Source organism: Acanthochromis polyacanthus, chromosome 9 (assembly GCF_021347895.1).
Source record: "Acanthochromis polyacanthus isolate Apoly-LR-REF ecotype Palm Island chromosome 9, KAUST_Apoly_ChrSc, whole genome shotgun sequence".
Taxonomy (NCBI): Eukaryota; Metazoa; Chordata; class Actinopteri; family Pomacentridae; genus Acanthochromis; species Acanthochromis polyacanthus.
In genome coordinates this window covers 11,706,932-11,727,044 of record NC_067121.1, presented here as the reverse complement: position 1 = coordinate 11,727,044, position 20,113 = coordinate 11,706,932, and the positions used below count along the sequence as shown (strand labels likewise).

General features: G+C 41.9%; 1 protein-coding gene and 3 non-coding genes across 4 annotated transcripts in view; 2 read left to right on the top strand and 2 right to left on the bottom strand.

Annotated features, from left to right (window-relative positions):
* Positions 1–5,337: 5,337 nt before the first annotated feature.
* trnai-aau (transfer RNA isoleucine (anticodon AAU)) lies at positions 5,338–5,411 on the top strand. Its single transcript has one exon. It is a non-coding gene; the product is annotated as a tRNA-Ile (tRNA).
* Positions 5,412–12,939: 7,528 nt separating this feature from the next.
* Positions 12,940–13,013, bottom strand: trnai-aau (transfer RNA isoleucine (anticodon AAU)). The gene has a single exon. It is a non-coding gene; the product is annotated as a tRNA-Ile (tRNA).
* A 290-nt stretch (positions 13,014–13,303) lies between these two features.
* On the bottom strand, positions 13,304–13,377 carry trnai-aau (transfer RNA isoleucine (anticodon AAU)). The gene has a single exon. It is a non-coding gene; the product is annotated as a tRNA-Ile (tRNA).
* Positions 13,378–17,166: 3,789 nt separating this feature from the next.
* Positions 17,167–20,113, top strand: part of tesk2 (testis associated actin remodelling kinase 2) — a 42,806-nt gene continuing 39,859 nt past the window's right edge. Inside the window, exon 1 of the mRNA XM_051953363.1 lies at positions 17,167–17,615. The gene's annotated coding sequence lies outside the window, so the exon portion shown is untranslated. The remainder of the gene's footprint in view (positions 17,616–20,113) is intronic.

The following is a 20,113-nucleotide window of genomic DNA, read 5'->3' as shown; positions in this document are numbered from 1 at the left end:
TGAATAAAACAGCGTAAAAAAGGCAAGAGGATAAAAGGGCAACTAAAAGATGAAGGTAGCAATAAAATAGAAAAGATATTCATTAAAATCAAGTGAATTAAAGTGCAGACAAGGTTATTCAAAGTACAGGCAATTACAATAAATTTACCAAACAAAAATATAAACGAAACAGGTAATATTTTATTAAATACTATCCATTTGTTTTAACATAAGGAGAATAAGTATTTGTGATTCCAACACATTGAATCTGTACAACAGAATGGATGTCATGAAACAAGAAATATGCACTATATTGTAAATCATAATGATCAGATGGGCAGTGGTGCCATAGAACAGAATTCACAAGTCAGTATGTATGTCCACCATTTGAGGTATGTAGTGCCACACATACTGTGACAGTATGATCATCAGTTCATGAGATCAGTGTAGCTTGTGTAATATTGTCTTCCTGAAAGTTTTAGTGAAATTGGCAGACATTTTGGGGGATTAGACCATGGTGTTGGACATGTCCAACCACAGCTGTCTCACATGATTCTGTAGTCAACAAATGTTGGAGCTGTTGACGGTCCAACGTCTGGTGTCGATCTTAACTGACATGCAGCATCAGGCAGGTCAACAACCTGTTTTTGTCTTTCTCTTGCCACCTGTGGCATTGCGTCACTTGAGCAAAGTTGGATTTTAAGGTGACTTATGTTGTCACCAGACAAAGGAGTGTCTGTTCTGGTCACACTGTCTCATGATTGTGCTTTAAAGCTGCACCTCACTAGGCTATGCATTAACTCAGTGGTTGAGAATTTCTCTCCATTCAAACTTCTTCTTCTTTTCCTTTCGGCTTTTCCCTTCAGGGGTCGCCACAGCGAATCAATTGCCTCCATCTAACCCTGTCTTCTGCATCCTCTTCTCTCACACCAACTACCTTCATGTCCTCTTTAACCACATCCATAAACCTCGTCTTTGGTTTTCCTCTAGGCCTCCTGCCTGGCAGTGGGAAACTCAGCATCCTATATGTTCACTCTCTCTCCTCTGGACATGTCCGAACCATCTCAGTCTGGCCTCTGACTTTATCTCCAAAGCCTCTAACATGTGCTGTCCCTCTGATGTACTCATTCCTGATCCTATCCATCCTGGTCACTCCCAAAGAGAATCTCAGCATCTTCAGTTCTGCTACCTCCAGCTCTGCCTCCTGTCTTTTCCTCAGGGATACTGTCTCTAGACCAAACAACATGGCTGGTCTCACCACAGTTTTGTAAATCTTTCCTTTCATTTTAGCTGAAACTCTTCTATCACACATCACACCTGACACTTTTCTCCAGCCGTTCCAGCCTGCCTGTACACGCTTTTTCACCTCTTTTCCACACTCTCCATTGCTCTGGACTGTTGACCCTAAGTACTTAAAATCCTCCAACTTCTTGATCTCTTCTCCCTGTAACCTCACTCCTCCACTTGGGTCCCTCTCCTTGACACACAGATACTCCGTCTTGCTGCAACTAACCTTCATTCCTCTCCTTTCCAGTGCAAACCTCCATGCCTCTAGCTTCTCCTCCACGTAGGGTTGCCAACTCCCTGAAAAATAAATTAGGGACACCTCGCTGACAGGGCTGGCTGACCTGATTGCCTTCACTCCTCCCGGCATGGTGAAATTTTTTTTTCTGCCTTTTTTTTTTCTGCGTGAAACGATTTTTAACCTTTTTTGGGTCAAACCTGAGTTTAATTAGATGCATGTTTTTGAGTGATACAAATGCATGGAAAACAAATTATTATTCAACAATTTATTTTTCAGTGCAAAATAACAATCCATTCACACCTGGCCACTAGGGCACTTAACAAACCCTACTGTGTGAGGGAATGACCTAATGACTCCCATAATGAGGTTATGTTATTTACAATTTACCTCCTGCTACAAGAGTGTACTGATGGTTTAAGAAAAACACTAAAACGGAAATTGATTTTTGTATTTTACTGGGAAAAAAACTATGAAATTAAGCTTTGTTTTGCAGCTTTTATTTAATCGCATAGGGCAGTTCTCTCTCTGGGAACAAAGTGGCTGCTTCTATTGCTTCCTGGGAGGGTATGAATAGGGCTGGGTATCAATCTAAAAGTTTCGATACCGGTACCAATTCCGATACCTTCACTTCGATACCGGTTCCTAAACGATACTTTTTTCGATACCAGTTTTACAATATATACTCTAACAGAATGAAAATTGCATTACACATTACTTTTCACATCTTGAGTTTAATTTTCCAGTGATTTCCAGTGCAAAAGAACATTTGCAAGCAATGTACAGTTCAGTACATTCTGAGCCACCTTCGGCCCCGGACCCTTCCTGGCCGACCCGGAGCCGGTCGCGGCGCACCGCCGCGGAGGAAATGCGCCAGGCGGGGGACGGCCCGCACCCGGTGAGAGGTCCCGCGAGGGGATCCTCCCGCACCGAGCGGCCGCCCCTGGCCCGCCGAGTTGAATCTCCCGGGCGGACTGCGCGGACCCCACCCGTTTACCTCTTAACGGTTTCACACCCTCTTGAACTCTCTCTTCAAAGTTCTTGTCAACTTTCCCTTAAGGTACTTGTCGACTATCGGTCTCGTGCCGGTATTTAGCCTTAGATGGAGTTTACCACCCGCTTTGGCATATACTGCACCACGCACTATTGGCGTCTGTGGCGATGGGCGTGGGAGAGCTCAGCTGCAGAGGGGAGAGGTGTGGAGGAGAGTGTGTGGAACCAGCGTCAGGTTAATTAGCGCAGCTGGCACCAATTAGACTCACCTGATTCTCTCGGCAGTAACAGACTGAAGCAGAGGACAAAAGACAGACGGACAGAGAGGACGGGGGAACGGACGAGCGGAGGACAGCGGACAGGACGAGGTCCGGTGGAGCGGGCAGCTTATCGAACGAGATCCTGTGGAGATCCGGCTGACGCTGAGACTGTTTACCGGAGGAGAACCGGCGGAGAGCCGGCGGACGTTGAGACTGTTTACCGGACGAGGTCCGGTGTAGCGCCGGGCAAGGAAGAGAGACTGTTTTATTTACATTGAGACGGTGTGGTGAATAAAAGACTTTGTCTGCATTGGCCGAACTGCCGTGGTTATTGTGCTGAGCAGAGCCGCAGACAGGTTCTCCTGTTACAGCGTCCATTTTACAAAAGTAGAGCCACGCTTTAGACCTCAGAGGCATCTTTTCCCACTTCGACGACATGCTAAACAACTGCAGTAAATTCAATGTACCTAACGTGAAACCTGTCTGTGAACGGGCAGCATGCTTTTTTCCGGCTTGCCGCAATCACGTGTAATGTTACAGCCAATCACAGGTTTGCTTTATCATAATCACGTGATAAGTACCGGAACATGGAACCGAAAGACGAGGCTTATTTCGATACTCATTAGTACCGAAACATTTCGGTCGGTGCCATTAAAGAACCGAAGTTCGGTACTCAGCCCTAGGTATGAATGAAACTACTGTCAATGAAAAATAAAATGATATAAAATTACACATTGCCTGTAAAGTGCAACGTCTCAAGTTTCAGAAACCGTTGGATTTTTTCCGATAGCATAAACAGTGACATAATTACGGTATTCCAAAGTGTGCTTATACCCAAACACTGATGACAGACTAGGACTTAAAGGGTAAAAAGAAATCATTTTTAACTGGACAACAAACCAGTCAAGGATTCCCCTGGTTTTATTGTCCCTCATGGTTTTAACGTGGACAGCACTAGATGCATGCTGTTTAACTTCATAAAGTCCACCATGGGCTACAGAAAACGCGTGCCGACAGACAGTACAGTACGCCTTGTAAATATTATCGCACACTTTTTCCACCCACATGTATTCTCGTTCCCATTCGCTTCTGTATTTCTGCCGCCTCTTAATCTTCCTTGGAGGAGTTCCATCGGCAGTGTCCGAGGCCTCAAAATGTCGTCCATGTCAGTGTCATCCATGCTGCTTTGTTGTTGTCTCTTGTTTGCCAGTATACCTTCTTTCCACGTGAAAAGACCTCAACCAATGAGATGAGCCGGATTCGGTATTGTCTTACTCGTGTGTGAGTGTGCTGTCAGTTCATTGGTCACAGAGTAAGAGAGGGCTGGCAATGAGATTACCGTAAATTTTCACATGAAGCACCATGTTATTCATTGATTACATTGACATTTTACAGACTGATTTTTGATTCTCATGGAAATATGGGACAAAGTGTGTTCCATATGGGACGCAAAATTTTGTTGCTCAATATGGTACGATCCCATATTTTAAGAGACGGTTGGCAACTCTACCTCCACCTGTTCCCTGCTCGCACTACAGATCACAATGTCATCTGCAAACATCATAGTCCATGGACACTCCTGTCTAACCTCGTCTGTCATCCTGTCCATCACCATAGCATACAAGAAGGGGCTCAGAGCTGATCCCTGATGTAGTCCCACCTCCACCTTGAACTCCTCTGTCACACCTACAGCACCACTCTCTTACAGTCCTCATACATGTCCTGCACCACTCTAACATACTTCTCTGCCACTCCAGACTTCCTCATACAAAACCACAGTTCCTCTCTGGGCACCCTGTCATAAGCTTTCTCCAGATCTACAAAGACACAATGCAGCTCCTTCTGACCTTCTCTGTACTTCTCTATCAACATCCTCAAAGCAAATATTGCATCTGTTGTACTCTTTCTTGGCATGAAACCATACTGCTGCTCACAGATGTTCACCTCTGCCTTTAGTCTAGTTTCAACTAGTCTTTCCCATAGCTTCATCATGTGGCTCATCAGTTTTATTCCTCTGTAGTTGCCACAACTCTGCACATCTCCCTTGTTCTTAAAGATGGGCACCAGGACACTTCTCTTCCATTCCTCGGCTATCTTTTCACTATCTAAGATCCTGTTGAACAACCCAGTCAGAAACTCTACTGCTCTCCGAGACACTTCCATACCTCCACAGGTATATCATCAGGACCAAGTGCCTTTCCACTCTTCATCCTCTTCAATGCCCTCCTCACTTCATCCTTACTAATCTTTGCTACTTCCTGGTCCACTACTCTTCGTTCTCTCTCATTATTAGCACCCTAGTGGTGCTAATAACACCAAGATCATGCGTTCAACCCCCATACTGGCCAAATAGCCACAAAAATATTTCTGTAGATTGTAAAAAAAAAAAACTTGACTATGAAATCATTGGCTGATTAAGCAGCAGTTTCTGTTCAGATCCCTACTATAGAACCAACATTATGCACCAGATTTAAATTTAGAGTGTTGATCAATGATTTCTGTTTGTCACCTATGAGTCTATTTATTGCAGCAGATTCGTGTTACTTTTGAGCAAATTTGGACAAAAAGATTTTTGCACAGTAGGGCCGGTTAGCTCAGCTGGTTAGAGCATGGTGCTAATAACACCAAAGTCATGGGTTCAACCCCCATACTGGCCAAAAAGTCCACAAGCCTAAGTTTAACGACTTAAACCTAGACTAGAAAAGCACTTGGAGAGCGCATACCTCTGCCATGCTGTTTGTCTGTTAACAGCATAACTCAAAAAGTCATGGATGGATTTTTACAGGATGTCCAGAAGAGCAAGAGCAAAAAGGATGGAAATGGCTGTAGTGAATACTTTCTTCCAGAAGAGGCAGGAACATAGGGTGACCTATAAGAGTGGAGGTAGGAGCACACAGGTAGACTACATCTTGTGTAGATGGTGTAATCTGAAGGAGATCAGTGACTGCTAAGTAGTGGTATGTGAGAGTGTAGCCAGACAGCATAGGATGGTGGTGTGTAGGATGACCCAGGTGGTGAAGAAGATGAAGAGGGCAAAGGCAGAGCAGAGGACCAAATGGTGGAAGCTGAAAAAGGAAGAGTGTTGTATGACTTTCAGGAAAGAGTTGAGACAGGCTTTGGATGGTCAGGAGGTGCTTCCAGATGACTGGACAACTGCAGCAAATGTGATCAGGGAGACTGGTCGGAGAGTACTTGGTGTGTCATCTGGAAGGAAAGGAGATAAGGAGACTAGGTGGTGGAATGAGGAGGTACAGGAGTGGATCCAGAGAAAGAGGTTAGCTAAGAAGAAGTGGGACACTGAGAGGACTGAAGAGAGGAGACAGGAGTACAGGGAGATGCAGCGTAAGGTGAAAGTAGAGGTGGCAAAGGCCAAACAAGGGGCTTACGATGACTTGTATGCTAGGTTGGACAGTAAGGAGGGAGAGACTGATCTGTACAGGTTGGCAAGGCAGAGAGACAGAGATGGGAAGAACGTGCAGCAGGTTAGGGTGATAAAGCATAAGGATGGAAGTGTGTTGACAGGTGCCAATAGTGTGATGGGAAGATGGAAAGAGTACTTTGAAGAGTTGATGAATGAGGAAAATGAGAGAGAACGAAGAGTAGTGGACCAGGAAGTAGCAAAGATTAGTAAGGATGAAGTGAGGAGGGCATTGAAGAGGATGAAGAGTGGAAAGGCACTTGGTCCTGATGATATACCTGTGGAGGTATGGAAGTGTCTCGGAGAGCAGTAGAGTTTCTGACTGGGTTGTTCAACAGGATCTTAGATAGTGAAAAGATAGCCGAGGAATGGAAGAGAAGTGTCCTGGTGCCCATCTTTAAGAACAAGGGAGATGTGCAGAGTTGTGGCAACTACAGAGGAATAAAACTGATGAGCCACATGATGAAGCTATGGGAAAGACTAGTTGAAACTAGACTAAAGGCAGAGGTGAACATCTGTGAGCAGCAGTATGGTTTCATGCCAAGAAAGAGTACAACAGATGCAATATTTGCTTTGAGGATGTTGATAGAGAAGTACAGAGAAGGTCAGAAGGAGCTGCATTGTGTCTTTGTAGATCTGGAGAAAGCTTATGACAGGGTGCCCAGAGAGGAACTGTGGTTTTGTATGAGGAAGTCTGGAGTGGCAGAGAAGTATGTTAGAGTGGTGCAGGACATGTATGAGGACTGTAAGAGAGTGGTGCTGTAGGTGTGACAGAGGAGTTCAAGGTGGAGGTGGGACTACATCAGGGATCAGCTCTGAGCCCCTTCTTGTATGCTATGGTGATGGACAGGATGACAGACGAGGTTAGACAGGAGTGTCCATGGACTATGATGTTTGCAGATGACATTGTGATCTGTAGTGCGAGCAGGGAACAGGTGGAGGTAGAGTTGCCAACCGTCTCTTAAAATATGGGATCGTACCATATTGAGCAACAAAATTTTGCGTCCCATATGGAACACACTTTGTCCCATATTTCCATGAGAATCAAAAATCAGTCTGTAAAATGTCAATGTAATCAATGAATAACATGGTGCTTCATGTGAAAATTTACGGTAATCTCATTGCCAGCCCTCTCTTACTCTGTGACCAATGAACTGACAGCACACTCACACACGAGTAAGACAATACCGAATCCGGCTCATCTCATTGGTTGAGGTCTTTTCACGTGGAAAGAAGGTATACTGGCAAACAAGAGACAACAACAAAGCAGCATGGATGACACTGACATGGACGACATTTTGAGGCCTCGGACACTGCCGATGGAACTCCTCCAAGGAAGATTAAGAGGCGGCAGAAATACAGAAGCGAATGGGAACGAGAATACATGTGGGTGGAAAAAGTGTGCGATAATATTTACAAGGCGTACTGTACTGTCTGTCGGCACGCGTTTTCTGTAGCCCATGGTGGACTTTATGAAGTTAAACAGCATGCATCTAGTGCTGTCCACGTTAAAACCATGAGGGACAATAAAACCAGGGGAATCCTTGACTGGTTTGTTGTCCAGTTAAAAATGATTTCTTTTTACCCTTTAAGTCCTAGTCTGTCATCAGTGTTTGGGTATAAGCACACTTTGGAATACCGTAATTATGTCACTGTTTATGCTATCGGAAAAATCCAACGGTTTCTGAAACTTGAGACGTTGCACTTTACAGGCAATGTGTAATTTTATATCATTTTATTTTTCATTGACAGTAGTTTCATTCATACCTAGGGCTGAGTACCGAACTTCGGTTCTTTAATGGCACCGACCGAAATGTTTCGGTACTAATGAGTATCGAAATAAGCCTCGTCTTTCGGTTCCATGTTCCGGTACTTATCACGTGATTATGATAAAGCAAACCTGTGATTGGCTGTAACATTACACGTGATTGCGGCAAGCCGGAAAAAAGCATGCTGCCCGTTCACAGACAGGTTTCACGTTAGGTACATTGAATTTACTGCAGTTGTTTAGCATGTCGTCGAAGTGGGAAAAGATGCCTCTGAGGTCTAAAGCGTGGCTCTACTTTTGTAAAATGGACGCTGTAACAGGAGAACCTGTCTGCGGCTCTGCTCAGCACAATAACCACGGCAGTTCGGCCAATGCAGACAAAGTCTTTTATTCACCACACCGTCTCAATGTAAATAAAACAGTCTCTCTTCCTTGCCCGGCGCTACACCGGACCTCGTCCGGTAAACAGTCTCAACGTCCGCCGGCTCTCCGCCGGTTCTCCTCCGGTAAACAGTCTCAGCGTCAGCCGGATCTCCACAGGATCTCGTTCGATAAGCTGCCCGCTCCACCGGACCTCGTCCTGTCCGCTGTCCTCCGCTCGTCCGTTCCCCCGTCCTCTCTGTCCGTCTGTCTTTTGTCCTCTGCTTCAGTCTGTTACTGCCGAGAGAATCAGGTGAGTCTAATTGGTGCCAGCTGCGCTAATTAACCTGACGCTGGTTCCACACACTCTCCTCCACACCTCTCCCCTCTGCAGCTGAGCTCTCCCACGCCCATCGCCACAGACGCCAATAGTGCGTGGTGCAGTATATGCCAAAGCGGGTGGTAAACTCCATCTAAGGCTAAATACCGGCACGAGACCGATAGTCGACAAGTACCTTAAGGGAAAGTTGACAAGAACTTTGAAGAGAGAGTTCAAGAGGGTGTGAAACCGTTAAGAGGTAAACGGGTGGGGTCCGCGCAGTCCGCCCGGGAGATTCAACTCGGCGGGCCAGGGGCGGCCGCTCGGTGCGGGAGGATCCCCTCGCGGGACCTCTCACCGGGTGCGGGCCGTCCCCCGCCTGGCGCATTTCCTCCGCGGCGGTGCGCCGCGACCGGCTCCGGGTCGGCCAGGAAGGGTCCGGGGCCGAAGGTGGCTCAGAATGTACTGAACTGTACATTGCTTGCAAATGTTCTTTTGCACTGGAAATCACTGGAAAATTAAACTCAAGATGTGAAAAGTAATGTGTAATGCAATTTTCATTCTGTTAGAGTATATATTGTAAAACTGGTATCGAAAAAAGTATCGTTTAGGAACCGGTATCGAAGTGAAGGTATCGGAATTGGTACCGGTATCGAAACTTTTAGATTGATACCCAGCCCTAAGCACCACACTCTGATCAGCTGAGCTAACCAGCCTGACAGCTTGGAACTATGTTTTTTCCTCGAAAAATATATTTCCAAGCTACTTCTACAATCACTTAATGGCTCATCTTCAGTGTTGTGCATGAACGAGTTCAATGAACGGCGTTCACTGAACACGTTCATATTTACGGTGAACTGTGAACTGAACGATTCAGTTTTTATATCGTGAACATGAACGAGAGCGCCGCTCACTTTGGCAAGAATGAGTGGCACACGCAGTTCACGTTCACGCTCATTTGAAAAGTCAGGTTTTACGGCACAGTGGAGGGCAGCGGGGTCGGGGCAGCATTGCGGAAATTAAACGACGAAGAAGAACTGTTTACGGCAAACATCATGACGGTCCAGCATGGCTAGTCCTGCTAGTTCCCGCGATTCAGACTCAGCTACAGGCATTGCTGAAGCCAGTTTTACAGAACACTTGGGAGAGTTTTATGTACAAACAGAGCAAGACCCAGACGGAAAAAACTCACGTTTTTGTGCAAACTGTGCCCACCAGGACTTAACAAGCAAGTATGTACGTCAGCCACGTCGAGCTTAAATTTGTAACGCCACATAGAATTAAAGCATCCGAGCTATCTTGGCAAATATCTGCGACTGAATGATGAACGCAAGAAATCATTAACGAAGAGAGGCCCACCGCCGAGCAAACCCACCCAAGTGAAGCTAACTGCATTTAGTAAAGAACCAGCTGTTTCCTTCGTTTCTCAACAACAAGCGGACAAGCTTGTATTGGATTACATCGTGGGAGATCTCCAGCCTTTCAGTAAGGTTGAGAAGCCATCATTCATCAAACTAGTGACTGGTTTGCAGCCATCCAGGCACGTCCCCTCAAGAAAGCAGGTACAGAAACTATTGAACAATGCATTCCAGGTGAATATTTCTGACTTAAAGAACAAACTCTCTGAAGTTGATGCCGTATGTACGACAGCAGATTGGTGGTCCACAGTGAACAAGGCGTTTTTGGGCATTACTGTTCATTGGCTCAACAAAAATAATATCTCTCAGAGAAGCTCAGCAGTACTTGCTTGCCGTCGTGTTAAAGGAGCACACACACATGACGTGCTTGCTAAAGCATTGTCAGAGGTGCATAAAGAGTTCAGAATCCAAAACAAGATTGTGTGCACTGTGCCAGACAATGCTGCTAATTTTGTGAAAGCATTCAACTGTTTTGCAGAAGATTTTGCCACTGCTGATGAAAATACAGATCCAGATGTTGACAGCGATAATGGAGCAACTGAAAATGAACCAGGATCTACCTCACCTCCTGATGCTGCCAGTGAGAGCTTTGATGAAAAGGATGACATGGAGCCTGAGCCTCTCTCAGCATTGGAAGATCCCCGTCTTCCTCCTCACAGAAGGTGCGTGGCTCACAACTTAAATCTTGTTGCCAAAGACACAGAGAAGGTGACTGATAAACAGTACAAAACTTTGTCAAGGTCCGTTTTTACTAAGGCATCTGCATTGTGGAACCAGGTTAAAAGAAGCCACAAAGTGTCAGATTTTGTTGAGGGAAAGCTTGGTATTGGCTTTGTGTTTCCAAATGATACACGGTGGAATTCTTTGTATCTTGCTATGAAGCGACTGTCTCACATAGCCACATTAACTTCCAAGGCAGACACCAGTGAAGCTGCTGATGCTGTCACTCATGCATATGACAACCTTATCCTGCATGCTGTCTGTGATGAGTTTGGCTTCAGGCGATTCTCTGCAGAGGAAATCAGCTTCATACACAAGTTTGTGGATGTAATGAGGCCCCTAGCATCTGCACTGAATATCCTGCAGGGGGAGAAAAACATTTTCCTTGGGTACTTGGCTCCAACCATTGTACAACTGCAAACTGATCTGATTGGCCTGTTGGAGGAGAGCACAAAGTCCACTGCTGCACATGGTCTGATTGCATGCCGTCCTCTCATTCTTAACATCCTGCAGTCACTGAAAACAAGAGTCGAAGGCATGCTTGAGAAGAAGGAACATATATTGTCAGCCGTGCTGCTGCCAATATTCAAGCTCGACTGGGTGGAAGATGAGGAAAAATGGCTGCTTTACAGAGCGATGCTGAAGCAAGAACTTCTAACTTGCAACTCAGATGACTCAGAAGCACAACAAACCCCTGATCACTCCCAGCCTAGTGGTGACAGTGACAGAGATCCAACAGCTTCCTTCTTCAGGTTTAAACAAAACCCACAGAATCTCAAAGGTGAAGCAGACACTTACTTGGATGCACCACCCACAGATGGCTTTGCAGAGTACATGCTGCTGCCCAGGCTCAAAAAGCTCTTCCTTAAATACAACACTGCACTCCCCTCAAGCGCTCCAGTGGAGAGACTTTTCAGTATTGGAGGCCAAATCTTCAGGCCCAGGAGAAACAGGCTTGGTGATGAAAACTTTGAGAAGCAACTGCTCTTGAATGCAAACAGAAAGCTAAAAGAAGTTTAACTTCTTTGGTTGATGTATTGGACTAGTAATATCCATTGCAACTCTTTATTGCTGCTATAAAAAAGTAGAACATCTTGTAACAGTGTTGGAGCATGACAAAAACACAAGAGTCAACGACTTGCTTTTTTCTCAAATGATTACTTTCAGTAAGTTATGCTGCTTGACTATGCACTTTAAAGCCTCTGACTCTGTCTCCTTTCTATACAGTTGAATTCAGCTTCTGAAATTGAGCGTTGTGTTTGTTTATTACTATATGCTGTATGGTTTTCAGTTTTCAGAGCTATTCAGTTTCTTAGGACAAATATAAGTCAGGAAGATTTTAAAACATTTTAATGAATGTCAATAATTTCTTTATTGTTTACTCACTGCTTACTTTCTTTTGAGGATGCTAGAATGTGTTGGTTCAGTATTGCACATTTAGCAGGGTAAGCTCAATTTAAGCTAGTTTGTTCAGCTGCTAGCTATTCATTTTCTTTGAACAAATATAGTAAGGAAGTATTTTTTATTATAAATGAATGTAAATGGTATTTTCATTGTTTACTCAATCTTTACTTCCTTTTGAGAGTGTAAAAATCTAAGTATTGCACATTGTGCAGGGTAAACCCAAGCTAAAGTTGACATTACAGTACATGACAAATTTTGTCTGGTTTACAGTTACTGCATTTCAGAATTATCTGAATTTTTTTCAGCGGACAGGTCTTTTCCCCCTGAACCTGAATGTGCCTTGTTGTTTTTGAAGTCCTGCATAATTTGGTTCATGCTGGCTAAATAAAGGTTTCGTTAAACGTACATTATACCTTGACTGCACCTTGCATTTTCCATTTTCTACATGTTATGATCACACATTATTTAAGGGGTAAAATCTATTCTCTATCTCAACATTATTTTTCTCCTAGATGTAATAATTGTCTCGAGTCTTTTGATTCTTTATTGGTTCAAGAATTTTGTTTAGTTTTGGAGTGGCAGTGATTTGTGATGGATGGTTAAGAAGATTTTTTTATTGAGTACTAACAAAAGTAACAAATGAACGTGAACTAGTTCATTTTTAGATATGTGAACTGAACTTTGAGCTCGTTCTTTTTAAGTATGAACTGGCACAACACTGACCAACACTCTATTATCTCAGTTTTTAAAGTTGTTAAACATTGGCTTGTGGACTTTTTGGCCAGTATGGGGGTTGAACCCATGACCTTGGCATTATTAGCACCATGCTCTGACCAGCTGAGCTAACCAGCCTGACTTCTAAGAGTTTTTTGGCCAAATTTGTTTGAAAATTCCACAAAATCTAGTGAAAAATGTTGGTTTGATGGTAAGGAATTCAACAGAAACTAGACCAGCCCTCAGCAGATGGCAGAACCACGCCCATGAATGGACATACACACACACACACCCAGCCAGCCAGATACCGAAGCGAATGCAGTAACCCTGCTGACAAGTACATCAGGCGTGGTTAATTACTGCTACATTTGCCTGACGTACTAATATTTAGATTTTTAAGGGTGTTAAATGTTGCTTTGTGGACTTTTTGGCCAGTATGGGGGTCGAACCCATGACCTTGGCGTTATTAGCACCATGCTCTGACCAGCTGAGCTAACTGGCCGGACTTCTGAGTTTTTTGGCCAAATTTGTTCAAAAATTAGACAAAATCTGGTGCAAAATGTTGGTTTGACGTAGGGCTGAGCGATATGGCCAAAAAATAAAATCTCAATTTTTTTAGCCGTCTTGGACACTTACGATTTTAATCGATTTTTGTGGTCTGTTTGCTATGGCTAGTGCTAGCCATGCTTCACTCCTGTAGCTGCGAGCACTCTTCCCATTCTTTAGGATGCCTCTGCTGGAGGTGCTGAAAGAGGTTAGTTATGCTGCTACTCTTCATTTTCACAGTACTTTTGCAAACCTTGCACATGACTGTAGTTTGTTCTGTGTCAGTCTTGTTAAAGCCGAACCACTTCCATATAATCGATGTAACTTGACGCCCTTTTCTAGCGATCAACTCTACGTCTGCTGTTCTGTCCACCATGACAGCGGTGTGAGTGTTCTGGCGGGAGGAAATGAGAGGCAGAAGCAAGAAGACCTCTGGTTCAAATCCTCGGGTGGGCCTGGGATCTTTCTGCATGAAGTTTGCATGTTCTCCCTGTGCATGTGTGGATTTTCTCTGGGTACTCTGGCTTCCTCCCACAGTCCAAAAATATGCTGAGGTTAATTGGTTACTCTAAATTGTCCGTAGGTGAGAGTGATTATTTGTCTGTATATGTAGCCCTGCGACAGACTGGCGACCTGTCCAGGGTGTCCCCTGCCTCCGCCCAAGTCAGCTGGGATTGGCTCCAGCACACCCCCCGCAACTCTAGTGAGGATAAAGCGGTGTATAGAGAATGGATGGATGGACTTTTCAAACAAAACTGCCAATCAGTCTTATATTTTGCCTCATATATTATGATTTGCTGTTCATGATCACATATAATAGTAAAAATATTGTATTTGAGATTTGAACTATTGAATTGTCAAAACAATTTTAATTTTTTGACAAAAAGAATGTTTTAGTAATTCAAAAATATACAAATGAACTGATATTTGAAATAACTGTCATTTGCAGCCTTAATTTAGTAATCTATTACAGTTTGTTTTTTTTGTTTGTTTAATTTTTTTTTATTGCAAACTAATCACTAATTTGGCTGCTGTGTGTTTGTCTTATTGCCTTACTGTGGGGTCCCTCCTAACTCTACAATACTAGTAATTAAACTGTACTTGTAAAAAGCAATGGATACAGAGTGAGTAAGAAACTTTTGGGGCCAATTTGGGAGTAAAGCCATGGAGTAGTTGTCATATTTTATAATAATGGGTCCTAGAAGGAAATTTTTAAAATAGAAAGCCTCTTTCTATCAAATTGGTGGACCTTTAAAGCCATAAGAAATATAATTTCTTTGAATATTTTTTAATTGTTAACAATTTTGTCATTATAGCTTAGCGTAATTATGGGTAATTTGAGCATTTATGAATAAAAACACTAACATTGTAATCTAGTATATAATTAGTAGTGTAAACTGAACTTAATTACTTGTATAATGTGGCCTGACCTCACCCAATCATGTTGTTATTTGTCACAAGATGTCCGAACGCTCAGATCCTGTTTGCTGCTCTGATAGCATCAGGATGTACTGAAGGAGTGGCTGAGACATTAATGAGGGTCACAATCCTACAGTGACACCTATTTCACACCCGGCATTTCCTAACAAAGCTATCACAAAACTTCACCCAAGGCAAACACAGGTGTGACACATGTTGAATGAAACAAAGAGCAGTGGTGTGTGGTAATATGCTGCTGTTGTTTAAGCAGGATACATGTGTAGCAGTGCTGTCTGCGCTTGTCCACTAGATGAGGCTGTATTTCTACTAGACTGCATACATCAGGGTCATATCAACTGCCCTTGTCAAAAAATCATATTAAATCAGACCCTTTTAATCTATGTTTGCTGTAATTCGCCATTAATTGTAATACCTTCACTAATTCATATGCCCGTAACTTGTTTATTGGCCGGTAGATTGTCAAAATATCTTGGTACATTTCAGTCAGTCATTGTAGTCTCAGTACTTTCAACCAGTGGTGGTCTCTTAAAGTGGCCAGCTGAGAAGAAAATAGTAGGTTAATAGAAATATATCTAGGTACCTTTAAGTTCCCTAATTCGTTGTATCTTAAAGAGCTTTTGGTATGACACAATAAAATGGAATGGGTCTAACAGAAACAGTGTTGTCTGAAGGTACATTTCTAAGCAAAAATAGGCAGCTCTGAAGAAAAGAGTTGCCTCAAGCTGGGATTAGGATCTAATTGAATATATTTCAGAGCACAGAATTATTTTGAAATACATATGATAAATGCTATAGAACATGTAATTATTAGTCAATCAATGTAAAAATTATCAAAATTTTAATAAGCAATTTTCAAGCAAAACTGATATACATTGTTTTCATTTTAGCCTCTCAAAGTGATATTTTTTGAGTTTTGGATTGTTGGTTGAATAAAACAAGCAATTTAAATGTTCCACTTTGACCTCTGCATGCCTGTGATGTTTTTAAAAAAAATTATTATTTTTTTTTTACTATTTTCTGACAGTTTTGACCTGACAAATAATCTCTTTATCAAGAAACTAATGGCTAATTTAAATTAGCCATTAGTAGGTAATTACAAACCTGTAATTAATTAGATATTGTTTTAATCACATCCCACCACAATATTTTTGTAAACCACAAATTAATTACTGATTTGGCTTTTGGTTTTTTTTGGCCTTTGCCATTGGGGCCCTTCTAACACTAACATTAGTAACTAATTAGAAATCCACGTTATGAATGATATGATGAAGAGCTTTCCTATGGCACAATAAAATATGATGGCTCTAACAAAAGCGGGTTGCATTAGCAAAAATAGAATGCAGAAAATGCTCATTCTCAAGATGAGAGTACTTATTTAGATAGTTGTATACATTTATTTCAAACTATATATCACAAATACAATGCAAATATGGAAATAACCTTGAGCTTCAACACAAATGTATCATGTGTGTGTGTATATATATATATATACATACATATATAAATGTGTGTGTGTGTGTGTTTACATATATATGTTGGGATTGTTTTTTTATTTATTTTTTTGTATTTATCAGTCCGATGGTGAGCTTGTTGCATTGGAACTTCAGTCATAATTTGCATGTATGTTCTGGTTGACATTTAAGTGACTGCTCTATTCTAATCTAATCTATTCTATTCTATTATTTAATTATCTATAGATATATACAGGACAGACTAGAAATACTTTAGTGATCCCTAGGAGGAAGTTCTACTGTTACAGTAGGAAGCAGAAATAGTAAAGTAACACACTGAAACATAGAATAGAACAGAATAGAATACCCTTTATTAGTCCTGCAAGGGGAAATTTGCAACATCACAGCAGCAGAGTCACAGTAAGAAAACCTAGAAAACACAACCATAAATTAAAGACGTAAGAATATTTGCGTGAATGAGTTGCACTTGGGTGAAAATATACTAAGATGCAAAATGCGCAATAAAATGTAAAATATACTTTGTAAAAAACTGTACTACATTAAAAAATACACCATAAAGTGTTAAATGCGAACAATAAAAATATACAGCAAATGAATGAAAGGAAAACATATGTCAACTTTTCTTATCTAAATTTAAATTTGAATCATCATTGTATTTTTATACAAGGTATTTATTGTTGTTTTATCTCGTGTCATTTGAGCGTGTAGTTGTTATTTTGGAGTTGTTTTTTATTTTATTACAAAATTATTTTATTTCATTCTCACAGTTTAGACGATATTGTTGACAATTACTGCGCATGCTCATTGGCTCGGAGGCCCGTCGGTCAGGGGTGGGCGGGCCCAGTGGGAGTGACTGATGAGAGCAAAGAGACGACGGAGCTGTCAAACACCAACAACCTTCTGAAATATTATTCCGGGCGGTACAACAAATATTCACCGTACTTCGCTCTTTTGTGGAAACCAGAACGACAGAGGCCGACTTTGAATTCACTTTTTGAAAATTCCGCCTTTGAGAATTTGGACTTTTGAACCGTCACGACGAGGACCTTGTTTATGTGTGTGTGTTTGCAGCAGGCTCACAGGCTAATGTCTGTTAGCTCTTCGCTCAGCTCGAGTTGTGTTGACAAACTAGCCCGTCCGCTAGTCAGTCAGCGAGCTGCGCTATCAACTTTGCGGTTTCGGTGATAACTCGTCGTTTAAAAAAAAAAAAAAATGCCACCTGGTAAAAGCATGGGACCCAGCTTTGACTATACTTCCAAACATCTACATGACATAAAAACAGGTGAGTCTGCTCAACTCTTATCAGGGTGTAAACGCTCATAGTGACTCCTGTGGTGTGTTTACGTTTTCTCTCTGACGTCCACAACACATTCTCAACAAATGAGATATGTACTATCAGCTCTAGTTAGTATAACTTCTTGTGTCATACAGCTCTTCTGGCTACATTTGCTTTCTATGGCATCCATTTTTATCTCCTCCATGCTTCTTGCCCCATAGACTAATTCATTACTTTAAACCCTTGAAGAATGACAGGTATGCACCAGCTCACATATCATGGCAGTTAAACACAATAGATTGTGGTCAGATAAGAAGTTGCTATTCACTTTTGTTAAATGTGACCTTGCACAAATTCTTGGCATTGCTCTTTTAGTGAGCTGGGAACTGTAGCTGACAGAAAAAAGCCCCATCTAATGCTGAAAATTTCTTTTTTAAATTATTTGTCTTTTTGAACTTATAGTCAAGATAATCATGAACTTGTTTAAAAATAATGATAACAGGCTGGTGTTTTCATTCAGGATGCATGTGCACTGATTGTGCACACATGAACCTTTCACACACATTCTCAACCACCCATTTAATACCTCTAGCTCTTCAGAGACACTCTAACCCTCCCTGCAACCTGTCATTATAACATCACTTAAGTTTTGATTTATTGCTGGCATTTTCTATTAGTCTGTAATCCACTGGGACACAGCTGGGTAGTGTTCAGGCCCCCAAACTACTGCTAAAACATTTGGCCTGAGGCTGCTCTGCTGATGCCCCATCTGTTTTGAAGTAGCACCAGGCCACATTTACAGACCAGAAAAAAAGATGCCTTTTAAAAATCCACCCTTTTCCATGCATAGTTCCTTTAATGTGGTGTTTCAAATGCATGCCCTCTGGATGTGTAGGCAACAGGGTATAGTTTGGGAACAAATATAGTAAAGTACAGTGGTGGTTTGCCTGTTTTCGTTTTATCATTTCCAGTGTCAAAAAGGGTTATCGTGTTGCTGAAAATTACAAGTCTGAGGAGTTGGATTTTATATATTTTTTTAATGATATGCAGCTATGGTTGTTTTTTCGTATTACTGAGCTGTTTGTATATCAGGGATGATGCTTTATAACGTGTAGTTTCATGGTAACATCATGTAAATGTGTCTAAATTAATGTTTGTGGGGAGTATACTGCTTTTGCTAGAAAAATCCTCTTGAAAGAATATTCGATTTTAACCAGCCTCCCTATTTTAGATTTTTTTTGTATCATTTACATGTTTGAGGTATTAGCACGTATGGGAAGTTTTAGTTTAGTCAGTAAGGGCTGCCTCGACCACTGATGTGGGTGTGTGAACACAGAAGTTCTCTGTTGCTGCTGGCTGTGTTGAACCACGAGTATTCTTGTCTACTCAGATACTGCATTTATGAAGCTTGTGCCTCTGTTCTTGTGCTTGGACGGAAACCCTACCGAAATTAGAAAGGAAAGCTTAGGCCTGGTACTTGTGGCCTGCATTTTTCTTGGCACAGGCACTTTAATTTCTGCCGTACCATTTCAACAAAGCAGAAAATGAGGTGTCACTGAAGGAAAAAAAGGAAAGCCTTTTAAGGATGTGCCTGGGACAGAGAATGATCTCAGAAGTTAACCAGTAGGTCTACACTAACTCTCTAAGAGGCTAGTGTCAGGTTTGCTGTTTATAGAGTCTGATCTTATGATTATCTTATCTTTGCTGAGGATTGACATTTGTGTTTTTGCTTTGGTTAAGTATATCTCTTTAGTATTTTCATTGTAAATGTGCACCTGTCTTAATCTTTGCATCCTTCCTTTCAATCTACAGTGACGTGTTCACCACGTTGTTTTTGAAAAAAAAATACAGCTGTCAAATACGACTGCAATGCATCACCACTGCTTGTGGGGACAGAAATCTCAGAGTACATAATGACATGCTCTGTGGTATTAAAAGTGATGATTGTGAACTCTACAACCTCTTCAATGATATGTATGAGCTCAGTGTGGGTCACAAGTACTTAAAGGAATAGTTTAGCCCCAGAGGAATAGTTAGTCTTTGTTTACTTTCTGTTATTGCAGCTAGAATGCCGTTGAAGTAAAAAATTTCCACGCCAGTGTAGCCTCATGTAAGCTCCTTTAACATAGCTCAAGTGGATGACAATGGGGATTAGTGAAAAATGCCTGTCACAGTTTCTTAAAACCCAAGGTGACATCATCCGATGTCAGGTTAAATCCTTCCAGCAGTCCAGACCTCAAAGATATCATGTTTGTATGAATAACAGTGCAATCACTGGAAAATACTTTGGTCATAAAAATAGTTACCAGTTAATGTTAAGTCATTTGCTTATCAATTAATCAACCAGCCATTTCAGCTCAAGACATAAATGATTACTGATCAGTGAATGATTCAAACATGACATTCACCACAATTCATCAACATAAATCAGGTGACAGTGGTGGTGGCTGTTTTGACCCTAAAAATCCACCTTCAGTGTGGATTTTTTTCTTTTTGTGTTGAAT